At 41.8% G+C, this 24,648-nt stretch overlaps 1 long non-coding RNA gene across 1 annotated transcript in view; it reads left to right on the top strand.

Annotated features, from left to right (window-relative positions):
• Nucleotides 1-24,648, top strand: part of LOC118552121 (uncharacterized) — a 60,514-nt gene that overhangs the window by 32,247 nt on the left and 3,619 nt on the right. The window contains exons 2-3 of the long non-coding RNA XR_013445847.1: nucleotides 21,400-21,578; nucleotides 24,296-24,503. This is a non-coding gene — a long non-coding RNA (uncharacterized LOC118552121). The remainder of the gene's footprint in view (nucleotides 1-21,399; nucleotides 21,579-24,295; nucleotides 24,504-24,648) is intronic.

Below are 24,648 nucleotides of genomic sequence, written 5' to 3' on the forward strand. Positions count from 1 at the left end.
TGAGTCCACGACCAGCGAGGCTGATGGTGTGTTGGCAGTATTTTAAAGTGATCAGTATCCAGGGCTCCTGGGTGGCTCAGTCGGTTGGGCGGTTGCTCAGGTCATGATCCCGGGGTCCTGGATCGAGCCCCGCATCGGGCTCCCTGCTCCGCGGAGAGCCTGCTTCTCCCTCTCCTTCTGCTGCTACCCCTGCTTGTGCATGCTCTCTCTCTCTCACTCTCTGTCAAATAAATAAATCTTTCTAAAAAGTAAAACCAAACAAAACAAAAAATAAAGTAATTGGTGTCTGCTAGGACTCTGACAGGTCTGAGCAGCCCCAGGGCCATTTCTGTTTATTGAAAAGAGAAGAAATGCCAAAAGGGGGATGCCGTGTTGTGTTCACATTTTACACGTTCGGTCCTGACTGTGTACCTTTGTGACTACCTGAACAATGTTTGTGAACGAAGCCTGGGAGCCACACAGAAGGGAGAACTGAAGGTTATTGAAGATGAGGATCCATCCTATTAAGACGGGGCCGCACATGTGATGAACAGTTATTTCTTTTCCATGTTTTGTTCTAGGTAGGGTGTATTTTCTTATTTTTAAGGAGGAATTAACCCTCATTAACTGATTAACCTTTACATTTTGGTCTGATTTGCGTTGTTTTCTTCCACAGTGTCTATGCTTTCCTCTATCCATTATCCACCCGGGATATCAGCTGGTAGGCTGCCATCTTCCAAATAGCCCCATGACCTTCCTAAGCAACCCAAGGCCACTGGAATGTTCCGTCTTACTAGCCCTCCAAACTTACCATTTAAAAAATTCGGCTTAGATGTCAGCTAAAATCGAAGTTACTTCAACCTCTATTCCAGCCCAATGTCTTCAAGCAGATTTTGTTCCATTCAGATCATTTATTCTGAGAAGTAAAAATGTTAGAGAATATATTCTAATTCCAGAAACATTATCACAGATGTCAGTGGCAAAGTTACTAGGAAATAACTATAAATTCTTGGAAAGGCAAACTGAAAGTAATTTGTCTCCCATAGAATCTTGATGAGTTTCAGTTTGTAATTTACAAAGATGTTTTCCTGCACCGGGACATTATAGCCTAGTGAATAATCACCCAGTGGCAAAAATATTGAAAAACAGATTACAAAATCATGCAGAAAAGTACTTTTAGGATCTTTACAAGTAAAGGTGAACTAGAGAACTTATGGAATCATTCCATGAAGTGCAGAGAGGTTTAGTCTTCTCTTTTTAAGGTATTTCCAAATACACAAATGTTTAACGAATTTGTTGCAAAAATTTTTAAGTCTTGACTCCCAATTTCAATGTATAACTAAAGACTATATCTAAAAGGAGAAGTTTCCTTGGGGTTACTCCCCTTTTTCTTTTTTAATTTAAATTTTAGACAGTCAACATACAGTGCGAATTGGTTTCTGGAGTAGAACTCGATGACTCATCACTTACAGACAATACCCAGTGCTCAACGCAACAAGTGCCATCCTTCATGCCCATCCCCCATCTAGCCCATCCCCCACCCACCTCCCTCTATCAACCCTCAGTTGGTTCTCTGTCTTTAAGAGTCTCTTATGGCTTGTTTTCCTCTCCTCCTTGGGGTTACTTCTTTTTTTTAATTTAATAATTTTTTTTATCATGTTATGTTAGTCACCATACATTACATCATTAGTTTTTGATGTAGTGTTCCATGATTCATTGTTTGCGTATAACACCCAGTGCTCCATACAATATGTGCCCTCCTTAATACCCATCACTGGGCTAATCCATCCCCCCAACCCCTCCCCTCTAAAACCCTGTTTGTTTCTCAGAGTCCATAGTCTCTCATGGTTTGTCTCCCCTTCTGATTTCTCTCCCTTCATTTCTCCCTTCTTTCTCCTAATGTCCTCCATGCTATTCCTTATGTTCCACAAATACGTGAAACCATATGATAATTGTCTTTTTCTGTTTGACTTATTTCACTTAGCATAATCTCCTCCAGTTCCATCCATGTTGATGCAAATGTTGGGTATTCATCCTTTCTGATGGCTGAGTAATATTCCATTGTATATATGGACCACATCTTCTTTATCCATTCATCTGTTGAGGGCATGTCGGCTCCTTCCACAGTTTGGCTATTGTGGACATTGCTGCTATGAACACTGGGGTTACTTCTAACTGAAAGTATATGGATGGAGTTTGGCATATGTTTTTTACCTAAAGATGTTTCTGATTTACATTAATCCTCATTTGTTAGTGGCCAAAGAACGACTTCTCTGAGATCAACATTAGCACTAATTCTGAAATATGTTCATCCTACTTTCCTCCAGCCCAGACAAGACCCACATTTACTGCTGGCACTTCTGTGTCAGGGGCTTTTCCAGATCCTGTGTTTCCCAGAGAGGACAAGGCCTTTTCCCTGGGAGCAGATCTGAGGACCATGGGCTCATATTAAATATCATTCACATTTATATCATCCATCTAAATAGTCCCCAAATCAAGAAGAAATACTAATTCCTGAACATCAGAGTCATCATCATTTTAGGTCTTTTATGAAACGATAAGGTCTTTTAGACTCTAAATCCCTATTTCCTCTCAAATACATAACAAGTTGGTATAATGGAAAGAGGGGTGTTACGGGGTGAATTCTGTACCCTCAAATTTTATATTTTGAAGGCCTAATCCCTGGTATCTCCAAGTGTGGCTGTATCTGGAAATAAGGTCTTTAAAGAGGTGATTAGGTTAATCTGCGGCTTTCAGGGTGGGCCCTAATCCAGTATGACCAGTGTCCTTCCTTATAAGAAGAGATTAGGACACGGACATACTACAGAGAAAAGCCCATGTGAATACACAAGGAGGAGAAAACAGCCATCTGCAAACTAAAGAGAGAGGCTTCAGAAGAAAGCAACCCCGCTGACATCGTGATCTCGAACTTCTAGCCTCTAGAATTAGAAGAAAACAAATTTCTGTGGGTTAAGCCACCCAGTCTGCGGTACTTTGTTACGGCAGCCCTAGCAAATGAATCAGAGGATAAGACCTCGATTCATGGCCCAGATCTGCACTTTACTTGGATGAGTGACTTAAACCCTCAAAATATTGGGACATCTATCCCCAAAGTGGACATAATGCTTTCATCAAGACCTCCTAACAGTTTTATGGTTTTAAATTCTGTCTCCACATGGCTGACACTAAATGTCTATCTCTTACCTTTTCCCTAAATCTGTACTTGTCGCCATCTGCCCCCCTCACATCTCCACCTGGGGGTCTAACAGGCATCTCAGATTTCCTATCACCAAGACAGAACTCCTGGTATTCTCCACAAAAACTGAATTCTCTGCAGGAAGTGGAAGCTCTCACATTCTGGTTGTTCAGGTCAAAATCTTAGAGTCATGCCTGACTTCTTTTTCTGATGACCCACATGAAATTCATCACTAAACTCTATAATTTCTACCTTCAAAACATATTCAAATTCATGAATTGAGAGAAAGATCAGTGGAATTGACTATAAAGTCAGGAATTTATCTACTTTAAAGCAAAAAAAGACATTATGAACAAAATAAAATGACAAGTGACAAACTGCAAGACAATGTTTGCAGCATCTACCTCAGGAAAAAAGGCTCTCATCCCCAATATATAATACATTTTTTTAATTGAGAGAAAATATTCTATAGAAAATTAGGCAAGAGACATGAACAGATGATTTACAAAGAGGATCTAAAAATGTCTGTTAAAAACATATGAAAAGATGTTCCATTTCACAAGAAGTGCAAATTAAAACTACACTGAGATACTATTTCTCACTCATCAAACTGGCAAAAATGCAAGAGCTTGACAATACAATCTCTTGGTAAGGCTGTGGGGAAATAGGCACTCCCATATATGGCTGTTTGGAATATAAAGTGGTATCACCCCAATGGAGGGCAATTTGGCATGAAGTAACAAAATTACCCATGGATTTACTGTTGATCCAGTAGTCCCACTTCTAGAAATTCGTCCTGAAGATAACACGTTCATCAATACAAAAATACATAGGCACAAACTTATTCATCTGCAGCATCACTTTTAAGTGTAAAACACTGGTAACTTCCTAAATGTTCAAGTATAGGAGATTAATCAGATAAACTATTGTACTATACCCAGTGCAATACTACACAGCTGCGATTTCCAGGAGATAGCAGTAAATGGAAAAAGCCAAGTACAAAAGACCACATTTAGAATGCCAGCATTTTCATGATAAAGAGAAAATAAGAAAATATACATCTGTTTTCTTATTACAAAAGAAAAATTCAAACTAACAAAACACACACAAGAACAATAAACCCAGAAAATAATGAGGTTAGTGGCCAATAAGGTAGAGGTGGTAGAGGGAAGACAGGTGGGGGGATACTCAGAGATCTGAGTATATCATTTTGTATGGTTTTGGTTCTTGAAAGCATCTTAATATCCTACATAGCTGAAAATAAAATTGAATCAATACGGACAGAAAGATAAAATTGACATTGAAAGCAATTTGAAACAAATGAATCTAACTGTAGGTCAAATGAATACCACAACTACACAGTAGAGAAGGAAGGAGGGAAGGAGGGAAGGAAGGAAGGGAAAGAACCAAGGAAGGGAAGGAAGGAAAGAAGGAAGGAAGGAAGGGAGGGAGGGAGGGAGAGGGAAAGAGGATAGGGCCTTATCTCTATGGCCTCATCTCATACTACCCCCTCACTTAGCTCCAGACACACGGACCTTCCTGCTGTTCCTTAGACATGCCAAGCAGCGCCCACATCTGGGTGTTAAACATCTTTACAGGGCTCTTTCTTCTCACTTTCAGATTCTAGTCACACACAGGTCACCATAAGTGAGTGATCTTACCTGCCTTCCACACTCCTTTTTTCCTCTTTGATGTATTGTTTTCTCTAGCACTTACTGGAAGATACATATATACCTATATAAAATATAGGTGGTGTGTGTGTGTGTGTGTGTGTGTGTGTGTGTATAAGAACCTGGTACATAGGAAGTGCTCAATGACTATGTGATGAATGAACGGCTGGTATTGTTGGTCCAGACAAATGAGCACAGATGCAAAGCCCCGGATGCCAAGCAAATGTTATTTCCCATTCTTCATATGCCCTTCTTTGCTTTGGGGATTTCCTTTTTAAAGCCTAGAACCTAAAAACCAGTCAAGAAATTCAGCAAATATAGCAGGAGGGTATGTGTTCTGCCTCTAGCTCTTTCTGACTCATCAACTCCGCTTCAAGGGCCTGGAGGAGCTATTTTTCTTCTTCCTATAGCTCTTCCATTTAAAATGGTAATCCCAGGTCTCATTTTGTATTTTCTCCTGTACGAGGATGTGAAGGTCACCCACTTAGAAAACTCTTCAGCTGATGTGAAATGCACTTAGAAGCAGCAACTAAGGCAATATAAAAGTGAAGATGAATTGAAGTTATTTATATTCAGGAAAAATGTGCTGGAGGAGTAAGGTAAGAAAAATGTGTCTCTCCAGCAGGAACGCTTTATACATGGTTACAAAATACCCAGGGGCCACCAACCACCAACTACAATTACAACCTCCCTTCTTTCCAGAAGCAACCGGGGCAGGCAACAGGCAGGATAATGAGAATGTGCCTGGGGCACTTCCAAATGAGAGGCATCAAAAGGTCTGAGGAAAAACTGGAAACAATTTTATATGTTGATGGCATTAAAGCACTAACCAATGGAAACATAAGAACTCAATGGATTTGTTATGCTTCTTTCACAGTTCAGTCTTGTTTTCAGTTGGAATTCTAGAGTAGAGAAGCATCTTAATCTTTTCTGGGCTTTAATTTCTCAACGTGGGTCATTCCAGGCTTTTCTAGACACCCATGCAGCTCTTCTGCAAATCTAAACTCCATCCTTCATCCATCAAAACCTTACCTTTCCCAGTCATACCTTCTCTGACCCAACAGAGAACACTTTCACAACATCTTGAAGCTTCCCCCAGCTGCAGGCAGTCTCCGTATTTTTCCAGAATAAAAATAGTCAGCCCTTGTAACTTCTTTTTTTTGGGGGGGGTGGGGGGGGGAGCTGGGAGGGGTGGGAGGCTGGTCACCAAAGAAAAAGATCCTAAGGTTTGATTCCCTTAGATACATGCATTTAGCTTGTGTGATACCCTGGATGGAATTCTCTATGTGCTAAAATGTAACCATAGGTGTTCATAAACAGTAGAACAGACTCCAGTGGAATGTGGGGCTAAATAAACCACCTCGGCAACTTTTAAAAAATGGTTTTTTTAAATTTTTTTATTTTTGTGGATAGTCTGGGTCACTCAATATCATTGTTCCAGAAGTCATTATAAATCTAACAGAAATAAGTTTAGCAAAAAAATTTAAACTGTAATCCTCATGATTCAAGGATTTAACTTTTAATCTTTTTATAATAGAATATGTTCGGATAATTCATTTGAATTACCCAGAATCATGTTTTTTTTCTTTCCAACTCAAAATAAAATGGATTTTTGTATCGTTTCATAACACAGTGTTTTTCATGCTGCTGGTCATGAAATGCACTTAGTGGGTCACAACAAGTGGTCTCTTAAAGAAATAGAATAAAATAGAATTATCAGAGTATAGCTACAAGAAAGGAAATTATTTTTCTTAAAATTTTGTTGCAAAACTATGTAAAATGTGTGTCTATACTATGTGTGAGGGCGCACTGTAAAATGTACTTCTTACTGTGGATCGCGGAAAAAAAGTGGGTTTTTTTTGTTTATGAAAACTGTAGATTGAGGCACCTGGGTGGCTCAGTCAGTTAAGCATCTGACTCCTGAGTTCGGCTCAGGTGGTGATCTCAGAGTGGTGAGATTGAGCCCCGCCTCCGGCTCTGTGCTGAGAGTGCAGCCTGCTTAAGATTCTGTCTCCCTCTCCCTCTCCCTCTGCCCCTCCCTCTCCCCCGTCCCCCCAGCATGGGCAAGTGTGCACATGCACACGCATCTCTCTCTCTCTCTCAAAAAAAAAAAAAAAAAGCAAAAACAAACCAAAAAAAAAAACAACTTTAAAAATTAAAAAAAAAAGAAACCCTTAAGAAAACCATGGATTTGACATTTGCACTTTCATAAGCAGTTAACAAACACCCATGTAACAAGTAAAATCTATTTCTTAGATTAGCTGAAAAAGAAACACTACTATTTATGTGAACTAATTCATAGGAAGATAATCAAAAATATTGGATCTTTCTCAGGCAAAATAGGTACTTTCCTACAAGGAAAATACATTCCTAACTTCTTAAAAATCACTGTCCTAAGTCAGTTTATAACCTGAAGGGTAAAAAAAAAAAAATCTTACTTACCTTAAATAAACTTAAGATTTATGATAACTGGGTTTTGTTGGCATTTTGAGGATTAATTTGAAAACCTTTTATTAAGAGGAAATGCAGACAGATTTATTGAGACTTAAAAATCTTAAAAGAGGCCTTTCCAGGGCTTATTTCATTATGACAAAAACTGATGAAAACTCAGCGGTGACCATGACATCTTTGGCAACTTGATGAGTGATGGGTACTCGACGGATACTGCCCTGGACTTTACCCTGGTTCTGGAACCTTCCGTGGCTTCCTGTGTTACGATTCCACAGGAAATCAGGCTGGGGAAGGAGAGCACTTCTCATGTCCTGTGGCAGTCCATATCAGCAGAATAAGATTCCAGCGTGGGGGCTACTCTGGGACTGAATGAAAAAACATGAAAGTTGCACATAGAGACTTATGCTTGGGATAATGAGGGGCAACAATGACTGAAGGCATTTCCTGAGACCCACTGAGATGACCCCAGACTTCTGAAACAGCCCTATGTATTGGGGGTCACCCCCAGTGCCAGTCTGGGACTCTGACTGTGACCATTCATCCTATTTTGCCCTCCGTTGCCCAGTCCAGGAACCCTTTTATTGAATGCTCCCCCTCTTTTTTTGAATAGAAAACCAGCATAGAGTGTGGTACCTGAGTAAAAGCTAAACAGTTGATAGAAGTACCTGCATCTTGATTTAACGCTTTTGGAAAAAAATCTTGGTGTAAAAATTAATCTAGTCCATCAGTAAGAATATTTGAAACTGAGTGACCAGCCTCTAGAAGCCTTGACAAGTCATTTTCAAAATGGCACAGACTATAAATGGGAAATAGAGAATGTTGTTTTGCCTGGGAAGGAGTCCAAAAGAGTAAAGTACTCCTAAAATTTATTTCACAGCATCTAGATATTCCTGCCTTCGTGCTCTCTTACAAGCAGTGGTATAGGTTTAAAAGCTAAGTTCCTAAGCCCGAACACCATAAATAAACCTTCACTGGAGAGACCCTCTCTCAGACAAGATGGTGTAAATATTAAAATTATAACAGTGGTTGCAGCTTAAATGTTTTCTCCTCAGTTATGAGAATAGTGCCTGCTAACTCTAGGGTGTCCTGGTGCCCTGGGGTTCAAAAGAAAGCCTAGTGAAAAAAGTTTTGAGGGATACAGAGCATTTGTTTACTGTGGTATACAGAATGGGATACATAATGGCCCCCCAAAGCTGTCCACCTTCTGATCTCCAGAACCTGGGAATATATAACCTCACATAACAAAATGGACTTTGCAGAAGTGATTACGGTAAGGAACTTGAGATGGAAAGATGATCCTTGTCATCTGCTTGTGCCCAGAAATCACAAGGGGCCCTCATGAAAGAGGCACCAGGAGGAGTCGAAGTCCGAGAGAGAAGGTGTAAGCAGGAGTCAGAGAGGAAGTAAGATGTTATGCTTCTCGCTCTGAAGCACGGAGGAAGGGGCCACGAGCAAGGAATGCAGGCAGCCTTGAGAAAAAGCTGAAAAAGTCAAGGACACGGATTCCCCCGTTCAAGCTTCCAGAAGGAAACAACCTGGCCAAAACCTTGAGTGTAGCCCAATGACACTGATTTCTGACTTCTGACCTCCTGAAGAGTAGAGAAGAAATCTGTGTTGTTTGAGTGACTAGGTTCAAGTTAATTTATTACAGCGGTAAGAGGAAACTAATACGTTTACCAGGCTCCTAAAAAAATAAAGGACAATAAAGAGGGGAAGGCCCTTGTATCACTTTTACTTTGGGTGAGGGTATTTGATTCTTAGAATAGCTGCAGGATCCCCTCCCCACCCCACCCCCACCTTCCGAAACCCAAACAGGCCTTACCCTGAGCCCTTTCCTTCAGTTGCTACTCATTTAAGAGCAGAATAAGGAAGATGAAAAATGTCCTTACTCACCCAAATGATCTGAAAAATTCCATGATGGAAACATGTTTTGACATAACATCTCAGGCAAAGTGCAATTTTAAAAAGGTAAGCACACATACCATAGAGGATCAGCATAGGAACGATACTTATCGGAATATATGGGAACTGAAGTTTTGTATATAAGTAAGACCTCCTGAATGTTATCTTAATTTTCAGGATTCCTCCTTAAATATATATTTATATTATAAATATAATATATATTTTGCTATTTACTTTGGACAGAATCAGGTAATTCAAATGAAGTACAAATCAACCACATTTCAACAAACGAGGTAATTTAGCTATTTTAAATGAAAACTTATTATTTTCTCCATCATTAAAACTTCAAGAACAATTTCATGCTGTCAGAGACATTTATTCTCCAAACTCTTTTTTCTTCCTTCTTAGTTTAGAGTCTACCACTAAGTGAAGGACTCTCCCTTAGCATCTTATCCCCTGATGTTAGTGATGCTTCAAACGAGGTCGGGTAAAATATAAATACCACATGGCTTTGATCATCTGTTAATGTTGGGCTTTCGTATCACACACACAAAAAAAAATAGTAAGGAGAACGGGAATGTCAAATTCTCTGGAGTTTGATATTTCTGCAATAATCTCAATGAAGCAGATATTTCTTCAGGTTCAGTGAAAGTGCTTACAAAACAGAGAGAGAGGGCGCCTGGGTGGCTCAGTTGGTTAGGCGACTGCCTTCGGCTCAGGTCATGATCCTGGAGTCCCGGGATCGAGTCCCGCATCGGGCTCCCTGCTCGGCGGGGAGTCTGCTTCTCCCTCTGACCCTCCCCCCTCTCATGCTCTCTCTCTCTATCTCATTCTCTCTCTCAAATAAATAAATAAAAAATCATAAAAAAATAAAATATTAAAAAAAAAAAAAAAAACAGAGAGAGAAATCCTGAAAAGTCAAATTTGCATAAGATTTGAAATATGAAAGTCCAAATGGTAGAATTCAAGAGCTTGCAGGAAAACCTAGGTCATCATGTCATCTTATCCAGTTTTGTTTTGTTTCGTTTTTGTTTTATTTTGTTTTTTACAAGGGAGGGTTGGTCCCCGTGTAAAATACAGCCTGGGGTACAGAAAGTTCATGAAAGTATTCACCCTAAAAACTTGCAAATAAGAAAGGGCCCTGCAGCAAACTGGCAGCAAAATGAGAAACAATCTCTCAGAGAAAGGTCAAGAGATGATGTGGAGTGAAAAATCTCCAGGGAACTGTCACTCTCTGAAAATGAAAATGACAAAAGTGACAAATTTCGGAGAGTCTGAGGAGAGCAAAGGACAGAGGTTGAAAAACACAAACTAGAACCACCTGCCTTCTTCCTCTGAGAGACCAAAGTCATTTCCTCAGAATCCCTTAGGAGTTCACCCCGAAAGAAAGCAAAGGGGAGACCCTTACCCTGATCATTGTTAATCGGGAAGAGGTGCCTCCTGACCAAGGTGAAGCCAAGAAGGCAGAGATCTGGGCTCTCTGAGCTGATGTCCATGGCCCCAGCTTTATTACCTGAGCTCCTTCGGTACTTTTTTCTTTAACATTAAAAATAGGGGAGCCTGGATGGCTCAGTCGGTTGAGCGTCCGACTCTTGATTTTAGCTCAGGTCTTTATCTCAGGGTTGTGAGTTCAGGCCCTGTGTTGGACTCCACGCTGGGCATGGGACCTACTTAAATTAAAATAAAAAAATAAAAAGGCATAGAAGTGTCATACCAACCTGTTTCATAGTGATCTCCTGAGCAATGATGACCAAGCTTAAATCTACACCCTCAGTGCACACACACACACACACACACACAAACTCACAATAAAGAATTAATAAGCCACTCCCCAGTTGGTGACACCTCATCCTGTTACTAGCCAGGGACACTTTCTCTCCTCTTTCTTTCCCGTCCTGTTGTCTCTTTCCATCTCCCCCTTCTTCTAGGTACTGGGGGAAGCATCAACAACACTGACTTGCACTGCTGATAATATTCAGCAGTTTAAAAGGCTCCCAAGCCTTACCCTCTGTTGCGTTTTTAAGCATTTTGAGAAACAATGCAGCAACTCGGGTCACAGAGCCCCTGACCTGGGGCCCAAATGGAAGCTGAACTGAGAAAGGTCCTGAAGGTTTTCTTATACAGATGCAAGCTTATCTCCCCACCAGTCACCCAGCCTCAAAGAGATAAAGACTTGAAAAAGCCTCTCTGTAGAGAACAAAATATGGAATATCGTCCAACCATGAAAGTTCTTTGCTTTTTTATTATATCATCTCCACATTGGGGATGTGGTTTAAAGTGTACAGATAACCATCATTTAACAACTTTGAGATAAGTTTATATCTTTGGGGTTTGAATCATTTCTTTTAGAAGTTATTTTTAACGATGTTCATTTTTGGAGCAAGCACTGGAATACAATGTCATTCTGCAACAGCGGTTTTCCATCAAATGCTTTTCACTCTAAGTTGTGAAAACAACATCGATTATACTGCCAAACGCTGCTTAAAAAAAAATGCTCTGCACCATAAAAGGATTTGGAGCCTTGTTTATTATCATCTAAATTGTACATTGTACACTTGCCGGCAACAGATTATACGCTAAAAAGCCTTTGCTATCTAGACCAATAGATATTATAATAAAACAATTCAGAAGTTTTTGCAAAAGCCTGATTTGGTGGATTCCTAATCTAAAACAAATCTTTTTGTTCCCCCAAGACAAACGCTGATTGTGTGCCTGCCTCGATTGTTTTGCCTGGAGGTGTTTGGTAATCCTGGTCACCCAGAACAGCATTGAAAGAGATTAGAGGAAAGGACAGAGATGTTGAAAGTGTCTGAATTCCATACCCAAAGAGCCGCACTCCGAGGCACAAAGGCTGGTTTTTTTGTTTCCCCGCATTGCATCACGTGGAGGTATTTTTCTGTTCCTCCTGGGAAATATCAAAGAAATTTCAGAGGGACAAACCTATTAGCATCGATCGAATGACTCCAAGAGTCTGTCCTAGTCAGAGCTAACATAATTTGCCTGGTTTCAAAGTTTATGTCCCTTTGGAAACAGAATATGACTCCAAGTTCCCATGGTGGTGATCACATTTCTTCAACCAAGTGAGACGAGGAGGGCCAACTGCATTTCTGCGTCTAAATAGACGCTCAGAATGTCGGAAACATGGGGACTGATCTTGTAATTTCCTAACATCACTGCGAAAACCGAGGATTGACTTGGAGTTTGTGCATAATGATATGTACAAATATAGGCTGGTCGTGGATAAAAACTAATGTAGAATTCACTCAGCTGGCTTTTGTGATGCAGGAAGAACCTGGTTTAGCTAATGTCTCCTATACTCTCGTATACAGAATGTTCTAGGCTGAACTTGTACAGTGAATAGGTGAAAGAAAACCAAAGGATTTGAGTTATACCATGCTTTTTTTTTTTTAATTTTTTATTGTTATGTTAATCCCCATACATTACATCATTAGTTTTAGATATAGTGTTCCATGATTCATTGTTTGTGCATAACACCCAGTGCTCCATGCAGAACGTGCCCTCCTCAATACCCATCACCAGGCTAACCCATCCTCCCACCCCCCTCCCCTCTAGAACCCTCAGTTTGTTTTTCAGAGTCCATCGTCTCTCATGGTTCTTCTCCCCATCCGATTTCCCCCCCTTCATTCTTCCCCTCCTGCTACATTCTTCTTCTTCTTTTTTTCTTTCTTAACATATATTGCATTATTTGTTTCAGAGGTACAGATCTGAGATTCAACAGTCTCGCACAATTCACAGCGCTTACCAGAACATATACCCTCCCCAGTGTCCATCACCCAGTCACCCCATCCCTCCCACCCCACCCCCCACTCCAGCAACCCTCAGTTTGTTTCCTGAGATTAAGAATTCCTCATATCAGTGAGGTCATATGATACATGTCTTTCTCTGTTTGACTTATTTCGCTCAGCATAATACCCTCCAGTTCCATCCACGTCGTTGCAAATGGCAAGATCTTATTCCTTTTGATGGCTGCATAATATTCCATTGTATATATATATACCACATCTTCTTTATCCATTCATCTGTTGATGGACATCTTGGCTCTTTCCACAGTTTGGCTATTGTGGACATTGCTGCTATAAACATCGGGGTGCACGTACCCTTTCGGATCCCTACTTTTGTATCTTTGGGGTAAATACCCAGTAGTGCAATTGCTGGATCATATGGTAGCTCTATTTTCAACTTTTTGAGGAACCTCCATACTGTTTTCCAGAGTGGCTGCACCAGCTTGCATTCCCACCAACAGTGCAGGAGGGCTCCCCTTTCTCCACATCCCCGCCAACATCTGTCATTTCCTGACTTGTTAATTTTAGCCATTCTGACTGGTGTGAGGTGGTATCTCATTGAGGTTTTGATTTGGATTTCCCTGATGCCGAGCGATATTGAACACTTTTTCATGTGTGTGTTGGCCATTTGGATGTCTTCTTTGCAAAAATGTCTGTTCATGTCTTCTGCCCATTTCTTGATTGGATTCTTTGTTCTTTTGGTGTTGAGTTTGATGAGTTCTTTATAGATTTTGGATACTAGCCCTTTATCTGATATGTCATTTGCAAATATCTTCTCCCATTCTGTCACTTGTCTTTTGGTTTTGTTGACTGTTTCCTTTGCTTTGCAAAAGCTTTTTATCTTGATGAAGTCCCAATAGTTCATTTTTGCCCTTGCTTCCCTTGCCTTTGGCGATGTTTCTAGGAAGAAGTTGCTGCGGCTGAGGTCGAAGAGGTTGCTGCCTGTGTTCTCCTTTAGGATTTTGATGGACTCCTGTCTCACATTGAGGTCTTTCAACCATTTGGAGTCTATTTTTGTGTGTGGTATAAGGAAATGGTCCACTTTCATTCTTCTGCATGTGGCTGTCCAATTTTCCCAACACCATTTGTTGAAGAGACTGTCTTTTTTCCATTGGACATTCTTTCCTGCTTTGTCGAAGATTAGTTGACCATATAGTTGAGGGTCCATTTCTGGGCTCTCTATTCTGTTCCATTGATCTATGTGTCTGTTTTTTGTGCCAGTACCATACTCTGTTGATGATGACAGCTTTGTAATAGAGCTGGAAGTCTGGAATTGTGATGCCGCCAGCTTTGCTTTTCTTTTTCAACATTCCTCTGGCTATGCGGGGTCTTTTCTCGTTCCATACAAATTTTAGGATTATTTGTTCCATTTCTTTGAAAAAAGTGGATGGTATTTTGATGGGGATTGCATTGAATGTGTAGATTGCTCTAGGTAGCATTGACATCTTCACAATATTTGTTCTTCCAATCCATGAGCATGGAACATTTTTCCATTTCTTTGTGTCTTCCTCAATTTCTTTCATGAGTATTTTATAGTTTTCTGAGTACAGATCCTTTGCCTCTTTGGTTAGATTTATTCCTAGGTATCTTATGGTTTTGGGTGCAATTGTAAATGGGATCGACTCCTTAATTTCTCTTTCTTCTGACTTGTTGTTGGTGTATAGGAATGCCACTGACTTCTGTGCATTGATTTTATATCCTGCCACTTGACTGAATTCCTGTATGAGTTCTAGCAGTTTTGGGGTGGAGTCTTTGGGATTTTCCACATAAAGTATCATATCATCTGCAAAGAGTGAGAGTTTGACTTCTTCTTTGCCGATTTGGATGCCTTTGATTTCTTTTTGTTGTCTGATTGCTGTGGCTAGGACTTCCAATACTATGTTGAATAGCAGTGGTGATAGTGGACATCCCTGCCACGTTCCTGACCTTAGGGGGAAAGCTCTCAGTTTTTCCCCATTGAGAATGATATTCGCTGTAGGTTTTTCATAGATGGCTTTTATGATATTGAGGTATGTACCCTCTATGCCTATACTCTGAAGAGTTTTGATCAAGAAAGGATGCTGTACTTTGTCAAATGCTTTTTCTGCATCTATTGAGAGGATCATATGATTCTTGTTCTTTCTTTTGTTAATGTATTGTATCACGTTGATTGATTTGCGGATGTTGAACCAACCTTGCAGCCCAGGGATAAATCCCACTTGGTCGTGGTGAATAATCCTTTTAATGTACTGTTGGATCCTATTGGCTAGTATTTTGGTGAGAATTTTTGCATCCATGTTCATCAGGGATATTGGTCTGTAATTCTCCTTTTTGATGGGGTCTTTGTCTGGTTTTGGGATCAAGGTAATGGTGGCCTCATAAAACGAGTTTGGAAGTTTTCCTTCCATTTCTATTTTTTGGAACAGTTTCAGAAGAGTAGGTATTAATTCTTCTTGAAATGTTTGGTAGAATTCCCCTGGGAAGCCATCTGGCCCTGGGCTTTTGTGTTTTGGGAGATTTTTGATGACTGCTTCAATTTCCTTAGTGGTTATAGGTCTGTTCAGGTTTTCTATTTCTTCCTGGTTCAGTTTTGGTAGTTGGTGCATCTCTAGGAATGCATCCATTTCTTCCAGGTTATCTAATTTGCTGGCATAGAGTTGCTCATAATATGTTCTTATAATTGTTTGTATTTCTTTGGTGTTGGTTGTGATTTCTCCTCTTTCATTCATGATTTTGTTGATTCGGGTCATTTCTCTTTTCTTTTTGATAAGTCTGGCCAGGGGTTTATCAATCTTGTTAATTCTTTCAAAGAACCAGCTCCTAGTTTCGTTGATCTGTTCTACTGTTCTTTTGGTTTCTATTTCATTGATTTCTGCTCTGATCTTTATTATTTCTCTTCTCCTGCTGGGTTTAGGCTTTATTTGCTGTTCTTTCTCCAGCTCCTTTAGGTGTAGGGTTAGGTTGTGTACTTGAGACCTTTCTTGTTTCTTGAGAAAGGCTTGTATTGCTATATACTTTCCTCTCAGGACTGCCTTTGCTGTATCCCAAAGATTTTGAATAGTTGTGTTTTCATTTTCATTGGTTTCCATGAATTTTTTTAATTCTTCTTTAATTTCCTGGTTGACCCATTCATTCTTCAGTAGGATGCTCTTTAGCCTCCATGTATTTGAGTTCTTTCTGACTTTCCTCTTGTGATTGAGTTCTAGTTTCAAAGCATTGTGGTCTGAAAATATGCAGGGAATGATCCCAATCTTTTGGTACCGGTTGAGACCTGATTTATGACCTAGGATGTGATCTATTCTGGAGAATGTTCCATGGGCACTAGAGAAGAATGTGTATTCCGTTGCTTTGGGATGGAATGTTCTGAATATGTCTGTGAAGTCCATTTGGTCCAGTGTGTCATTTAAAGTCTTTATTTCCTTGTTGATCTTTTGCTTAGACGATCTGTCCATTTCAGTGAGGGGGGTGTTAAAGTCCCCCACTATTATTGTATTGTTGTCAATGTGTTTCTTTGCTTTTGTTATTAATTGCCTTATATAATTGGCTGCTCCCATGTTAGGGGCATAGATATTTACAATTGTTAGATCTTCTTGTTGGATAGACCCTTTAAGTAGGATATAGTGTCCTTCCTCATCTCTTATTACAGTCTTTGGTTTAAAATCTAATTTGTCTGATATAAGGATTGCCACCCCAGCTTTCTTTTGATGTCCATTAGCATGGTAAATGGTTTTCCACCCCCTCACTTTCAATCTGGAGGTGTCTTTGGTTTTAAAATGAGTCTCTTGCAGACAGCATATCGATGGGTCTTGTTTTTTAATCCAATCTGATACCCTGTGTCTTTTGATTGGGGCATTTAGCCCATTTACATTCAGGGTAACTATTGAAAGATAGGAATTCAGTGCCATTGTATTGCCTGTAAAGTGACTGTTACTGTATATTGTTTGTGTTCCTTTCTGGTCTATGTTGCTTTTAGGCTCTCTCTTTGCTTAGAGGACCCCTTTCAAGATTTCTTGGAGGGCTGGTTTCGTGTTTGCAAATTCCTTTAGTTTTTGTTTGTCCTGGAAGCTTTTTATCTCTCCTTCTATTTTCAATGACAGCCTAGCTGGATATAGTATTCTTGGCTGCATATTTTTCTCATTTAGTGCTCTGAATATGTCCTGCCAGTCCTTTCTGGCCTGCCAGGTCTCTGTGGATAAGTCTGTTGCCAGTCTAATGTTTCTACCATTGTAGGTTACATATCTCTTCTCCCGAGCTGCTTTCAGGATTTTCTCTTTGTCTCTGAGACTTGTAAGTTTTACTATTAGACGTCAGGGTGTTAACCTATTTTTATTGATTTTGAGAGGGGTTCTCTGTGCTTCCTGGATTTTGATGCCTGTTTCTTTCCCCAAATTAGGGAAGTTCTCTGCTATAATTTGCTCCATTATACCTTCTGCCCCTCTCTCTCTTTCTTCTTTTTCTGGGATCCCAATTATTCTAATGTTGTTTCGTCTTATGGTATCGTTTATCTCTCGAATTCTGCCCTCGTGATCCAGTAGTTGTTTATCTCTCTTTTTCTCAGCTTCTTTATTTTCCATCATTTGGTCTTCTATCTCACTGATTCTCTCTTCTGCCTCATTTATCCTAGCAGTTAGCGCCCCCATGTTTGATTGCACCTCATTAATAGCCTTTTTGATTTCTACTTGGTTAGATTTTAGTTCTTTTACTTCTCCAGAAAGGGTTTCTCTAATAACTTCCATGCTTTTTTCAAGCCCAGCTAGTATCTTTAAAGTGATGATTCTGAACTCTAGATCTGACATCGTACTAATGTCCGTATTGAGTAGGTCCCTGGCAGTCGGTACTACCTCTTGTTCTTTTTGTTGAGGTGATTTTTTCCGTCTTGTCATTTTGTGCAGAGGAGAATGGATTAATGAGAGAACAAAATGCTAGCAGGGTAACAACATCACCAGAAAATATACTCTAAACAAATCAGAAAAGACCTGAAGCAGTGGGAAAAGAAAGGGAAAGAGAGAAAAAAGAAAAAGAAAGAAAAAAAGAAAAAAGAAAAAGATAAAGATAAAAACAAACAAAAACAGAACAAAACAAAACAAAAACAGAATGTGATCAAATATGATCAGGCTGGTTTTTAGATCAGTGCCACACACTAGATTTTGGGTGTATTTTGGTCTGTTAAAAGAAAGTGCCTCCCAAAATTTTAAAGAAAGAAAAACTTATATATGTACAAAAATAAGGGTTGATATGATGAAGGGATGGAATATGACTGTAAAGATGGAAATTATAAAAAATTTTATAAAAGGAATTGATAAGTTGTTTGAAAAAAGAAAGAAGAGGATTTAAAAAAAGAAAAGAAAAAAGGGAGAGAATGTGATCAGGCAGGGGAGTAGAAAAAAAACCATACACTAGAGATTTAGGGTATATTTTGATCTGTTAGAAGAAACTATCTCAAAATTTTAAAGAGAGAACAACTTATATATATATGCCAAAAATACGGGTAACTACTATGAAGGGATAGAATATGACTCTAAAAATGAAAAATAAAAATGAAAAATAAAAATGTTTTTTTTAAAAAAGGGATTGATAAGATGTTGGTTGAAAAAGGGAAAAAAAAATTCAAAAAAAAAAAAAAGACAGTTAAAAAAAAAAATTAACTTTGAAGGACTAAAGAATCATGGTAAAAAAAGCCATGAATTCTATGTGCAGTATTCCCCTAGCGCTGGAGTTCTGCCGTTCTCATTGATCGGTAAACTTGGTCTTGGCTGGCTGTTCTCACTGATCTTCTGGGGGAGGGGCCTGTTGCCGTGGTTCCCAAATGTCTTTGCCGGAGGTGGAATTGCCCCGCCCTTGCCGGTTCCGGGCTAAGTAATCTGCTCGGGTTTGCTCTCGGGAGCTTTTGTTCCCTGCAAGCTTTCCGTACAGCTTTGGAGGCGGAGAGTGAAAATGGCGGCCTCCTAGTCTCCACCTCGGAGGAGCCGAGAGCTCGTGGTCCCGCTCCTCAGTGCGCCCCCAGAGAAAAGCTGTCAGTCACTCCTGTCTCCCCGGTCTCCGGCCACACTCCGTGCTCACCCGGCCTGTGACTGAGCGTTTCTATCTCTGGCACCCGACCCCGTGTGGAGTCTCCAAACCCAGCGGATCTCCGCGGTGCGCTCCCGCACCTCTCCTCCCGGGGGAAGAAGGTGAGTCTCCCCGGATCTGCCGCTTGTTGGGTCCCTGCTGGAGGAGCAGTGGCCCGACTGTGCCGCGGATCACGGTTTATGACAACCCCGAGCTGAGAGCCCGCGCCTGGGCTCCGTCTCTGCAGCCGGCTTCCCTGCTCCGATCCCTGGGAGCTCTGCCGCACTCAGGCACCCCCGGTCTTTCTGTGACCCCGAGGGTCCTGAGACCACACTGTCCCGCGAGGGTTCCACCCCCCACTTCGCCACCAGAGTGACGTCCCTCAGCGGAGCAGACTTCTAAAAGTTCCGATTTTGTGCTCCGCGGCTCTATCACTTGCCAGAAGCGGCCGACGGAGGCCCCTCCCCCGCCGTCTATCCTCCCGAATATCGCCTCGGATTCACTTCTCCGCACGTCCTACCTTCCAGAAAGTGGTCGCTTTTCTGTTCAGAGAGTTGTTGCTCTTCTTTTCTTCGATCTTCTGTTGAGTTTGTAGGTGTTCAGAATGGTTTGATCCCTATCCAGCTGAATTCCTGAGAGGAGACGAAATCCAGGTCTCCTACTCCTCCGCCATCTTGCTCCGCCCCCTCGAGTTATACCATGCTTTTAAAACTCTTCTGCATTGGATCTATTGCCATCAGAAAATATAAGCTTTAAAGCTTTTGTATTGTCCAAAGAAATGTCCCATCCTACCTGATCTTACAGATCTTGTCACTTCCTATCAAGAGATGGAATCTATGTCTCTTTCTCTCGAAGCTGGATGGGCCTCTGACCAGTAGAATGTGGAAGGCGTTGTGCCACATGATGTCTAAGGCTAGGTCAGAAAATACCATGCAGTGTCTCCCAGTCTCTCTTGGAAGAGTCACTCCTGGAGCCCGAAGCCTCGATGTCAGTAAGAAGTGCCAGGCAGCCATGCCGTGAGGAAAGCCAAACCAAGCAAGACAAAGAGACCTCATGATGAGGCCCCAAGACCACACGAAGAGAGAGAGGTGCCTGGCCAGCCCCCCGGCTGTTTCAGCCACCATCTGACCTTATTCAGACCAGACACCTCAAGCAGAACCTACCCCACCCTCCACCACCCCCACCAAACTATTTGTGAACTCCTGACACATAGAAACCAGGAGCAATAACAAATTAGTTTTGTTCTTTTAAGCCACTATGTTTTAGGCCCCTGTTCAATAAGGGACCTTGCAGTAGATCTGTAGTGTAATGATCAGATTCTCCCTCCATTTCTCTCCAATTCCAGTTAGAACCGAGAAACTCATAAGAGAGGAATACTATCTGCTGAGGGCTCATAGCTGTGTCCCTTTCCAGGAATTGCCCTCAGCCAAAGAGGGCTGCCTTTCTCCTCCCAAAGGACAGCCTGCATCCAGTACCGGCTGATGCAGGACCTGCTTCCCTCACTACCCTATAGGTGTTCTTCCTCAGTCTGCTTCAATAATCTACTGCACACCAATCTCCATTTCAAGGACAGTTTCCAGATAACCCGAACTAAGACAGGACTTAGTCAAGTTAATTACCATTGGAAAAGAAGGTGAAGTCAGGCTCTGAGATTCTGTAATTCCCTGGTTTTTCCAATAGACAGCAATAATAATTAAAGATAACACTGATTCTCCTAATGACATGAACAAAATTTCTAATCAACGGACTATTACCTGTAGACCGAAATGGTTTCCCTGCCAGGCTTTAAGGCATTCTTTATTCATTCTGATACTTGTTGGACATGATCTAATTTGCCTCCCCAGAACCTATTCTGGCTTAGGAAGTTTTGAGTATATGATGTGTCTGAAGAGAGTATGTTAAAAATAAAGCTATTGTATTATGGATCAGCATTAACAAAGAAACACTTGAAACAAGACCACAACCATTCCTAAATCTTGGTCTTGGATACATGGCAGAACTTAAATAGATATCTGCTATAAATAGTTAAGAAAGAAAACTTTATACAGCAAAGCTTATGAGATGCAAAAGTGCCTAGTTCTATTTTTCTTGGAAGAAAATGTTTCATTTTCTTATTTGTTGTTTCATCTCTTATTTTATCCAGGTGTCTTCTTCCAGAAATGATTCATTATTTCCCAAGGACTATGAAAAGAAAGACCGAGTTCAGGGATCATTGCTAGAGTCAGATGATAAGGGGACGGCTCAATGATTTAAACCACAGGACTTTCTTATTTTTCAAACCAGGTTCTAGCTTCTACTCCAGGCACTTCTAATAAATTCATGAAGATGAGCTTCAGGCTTGTTTTCTCACTTGTCTGTCCTGCCTTTGCAGGTTCTTCCATATCTTTACATGAGCAAGGCTCCCAGCAGGAACTACTGATTTCCTAAAATTTTCGAAGTCTTCTTGGAGCCATTCCATCAGCACTGAAAACACCTGGGAACACACAATAATCCTCACAGTGTAGTATCGCATTGTCTGGCCTCCTCTACTAACTTGGGAAACAAAATAAGGTACCACTCTCTTTACTGTTCAAAATAAGTTGCCCTAATTCCCCCGATCCACGTATGGGGGAAAGCATTTCTTCCATCCCTGGGGTCTTTCTTCGCTAAAGAAGTCCCTAGACTCAGAAGTGTTTGCTCAGTGCAATGGGCCAGTTTTGATGACCAACTATTCCAGGAGAGAGAATAGAACACCCTCCTTGGTCAGAGTCTTAGTCTGTTCAGGCTACTGTACGAAAATACCATCGATTGTGCGGCTTACAAACAAACACTTATTTCTCACAGTTCTGGAACCTGGCACTGCCAAGCTCAAGGCCCTGGTAGATGTGGTGTCTGGTGAGGGCCCTCCTCCTGGTTCGTAGAAGGCTGTCTTCTTGCTGTGTCCTTACCTGGTGGAGCTATCAAGGGAGCTTTCAGGGGTTTCTACTGTAAGGGCATGAGTCACTCCCAAAGACCCCCACTTCCAAATATCATCACATTGGCAGCTAGGAGTTTAAGATACGAATTTTGGGAGAATACAAATATTCAATCTGTATCAGTCAGTCAAGTAGTTGAAGCGCTTCAGCTGCAGTAGTTTCTTTGTCACTGTGCCGATACAGTCCTTGCCTACCGAAGAAACCCCAGCACATGTGCCAATGCTGACCCGATAGGAGTTTCTCCCCATTCAGGGGAGAGCTGCCTGGGTGTCTTGTCTCACCGAGGCTGCTCTCAGACCTATAGCTCTATAGAGACCCAGCTCCTTACCCTACGCACAGACTTGGTCACCATCCCAAGGTTACTCCTGATGGCAAAGTAGCCGGGTCAGAGGTATCCAATCATCCAAAACATGTTCTGCCCAGAATTGCATCCCCCACCCAACGGCATTTCCTACTATGGCTTAATTAGGGCACAGTCCTTAGAGAATGAGTCCCCAGGGCTGCTTCACTACAGGTGTGGGGATGGGCCAGGATCCACGGACTCGGTGCGGATGGCATAGCCTCCTCAGAGCCGAGGGAAGTCAACAGCCGCCTTAGATCTCTCCATCCTCCCACTTCCTGACCCACGTGATTCCCAGTCAGCATTCTGTCTCGTCCCCATAGCCCACCGTCAACAATCAAAATAGAGACCCACTGTCCTAACACACATAGATTTGACTCCCTGTAACACATCAACCGGGAATAGCAAGAGTCCTGAAATAATATCATTACACAGTTCTCTGACTCAGCTCCACTAGGTCTCTGGGAACTCTGGTATCTCTCCCCTCAAAATGTAGCATGATACCTGTGGGAATTCTCAGAGGGGTCCTGCATGTGTTCGGTGAAGCCCTTCTTTTCCGTATTCAGTTTTCACTTCTCTCAACGGTCACATCTATTTCCTGCTGCTCACCGTGGAACTCTCTCTTGTTATGGCTGATCCAAAGCATTACTTCCAACTGCAACCCACCCTCAGTCACCATTGACAATGCCCATAACACCAGAGTGCCGCCCTGGCTCCTTCCTGGCCAGGTCACTAGCTTATGACAAGGCCACATCAGTGCAGGTGCTGTGCCCCCTGAGGGAGCCATGCTCCATCAACACCAGCTCTGGATGCCTGTGCTGCTGGTATCCTGTCCCCAAGAGCTCATTAGCTTTTGTCCCATCTCCCGTCAGCCCTTCTCCCTTGGACACGGGCCAGCATCCCCTGGGGCAATGTCGAATTGTGCTTCCCAGAATTCACTTTGCTTCAGGGTATCTTCTTGCCTAGTGGGTGCCTTGATCAGACTGGGAAACAGAGCCTGGCAGGCCCATCCACAGACCCTCCTGACGTGTTCACACATGCCTGCACACTGGGACAAGCACAGCTCAGCCTCCCGAGGCAACCCCTACTGCCAGCCTGAGGCCGCATTTGCTTCCCAGAGTAGGGATGACTGATGGCAGTGCACTCAGAACCTGTGGAGAGAGGCTGGGGTCAGGAGGCGCTGAGATTTCTTCAGCAGGACTGCATCGTGCACTGAAGTTCAACAGGATGAGACGAGAAGCCACCAGAAAGTTTCCTGATGACAAGGAGGAGGAATGTTCAGAGACCACACCTCAGTTATAAATTTTGTATTTCCCCCTTATCTCAATGCCGAAGACCCTTGTGATTATCCTTTAGGACCTACATTTTCCTGCAAGGATGAAGAACACTGAGTGCTGTGTGAAGCAGGAGACCCTCCAGAAGAGATGTCTCTTTTATGATAGCCTCCTCCGCTGGTCCAGGGATTTAGAGCACTGTAAAAGTCTTTGAGGAAAAAATTTCAACTTTCTAAAATCCATGAAGGGAAAACTGTCAGCTCTCTTCCTGAGGAGTCAATTAATTAAAGTTAAGTCCCCCTCAAACACCGCCAAATGCCAGCTCTAGATGAAAGGACATGCACACGCATTACGCTTTGACCCCTTGTCAGCGGTCAAGTACCTGGCAGATTTGTGGAAAGTAGATTGTGTGCTGATCCAACAGAAATGGGTATTAGCTCACAAGGAAGGAAGATAAAGAGTTCAAGGACAATCTCAAGCATTTCAAGTTTGGCACTAGGACTTTTCATCTTTTTTCCCCTCTTCTGCTCCTCTTTGCAAAGCTTTCATCTTGTTTCCCCCCCAACACACACACGTATGTCTTGAATCGCTTCAGTACCTTCTCACGGGGGTGTCTCTGGGATGGACACTGCTTTGAAGTCTGTCTGGTTTGGGGTTTGAGTAGGCACCACTCTCAGCTAACGATACCTCCCCTTCCAGATGTGACAGAGATGCGATGTGATCCTGACAAAGCTCTGAGGTCAGCGCCAGGCACAGAGGTGAACGGAGCAGGTCACCACCATCAGCTAGAAGAGTTGGGTGCCCACATTGGAAAAAAGGTGGTTTTGCCATCATTTGAGCACCAGCCTAGTGGATGTACTTAATGTGGTCCTTCCGACCCTCACCGTGTCCCATCAGGTTGTTACAGGTAGGAAAGCTTAGGCTCGGAGATTTCTTCTCTACTTTTCATCTTTCACATTCCTGTTAAAAGGCAATCTCCAGTCTTAGCAATTACCACTCCTTTCTACCATTAGAGATTAGTTTCTTAGATGACTTTCCCAAATAAGTAGAGG

The sequence above is a fragment of the Halichoerus grypus genome, chromosome 2, assembly GCF_964656455.1.
Source record: "Halichoerus grypus chromosome 2, mHalGry1.hap1.1, whole genome shotgun sequence".
Lineage (NCBI taxonomy): Eukaryota > Metazoa > Chordata > Mammalia > Carnivora > Phocidae > Halichoerus > Halichoerus grypus.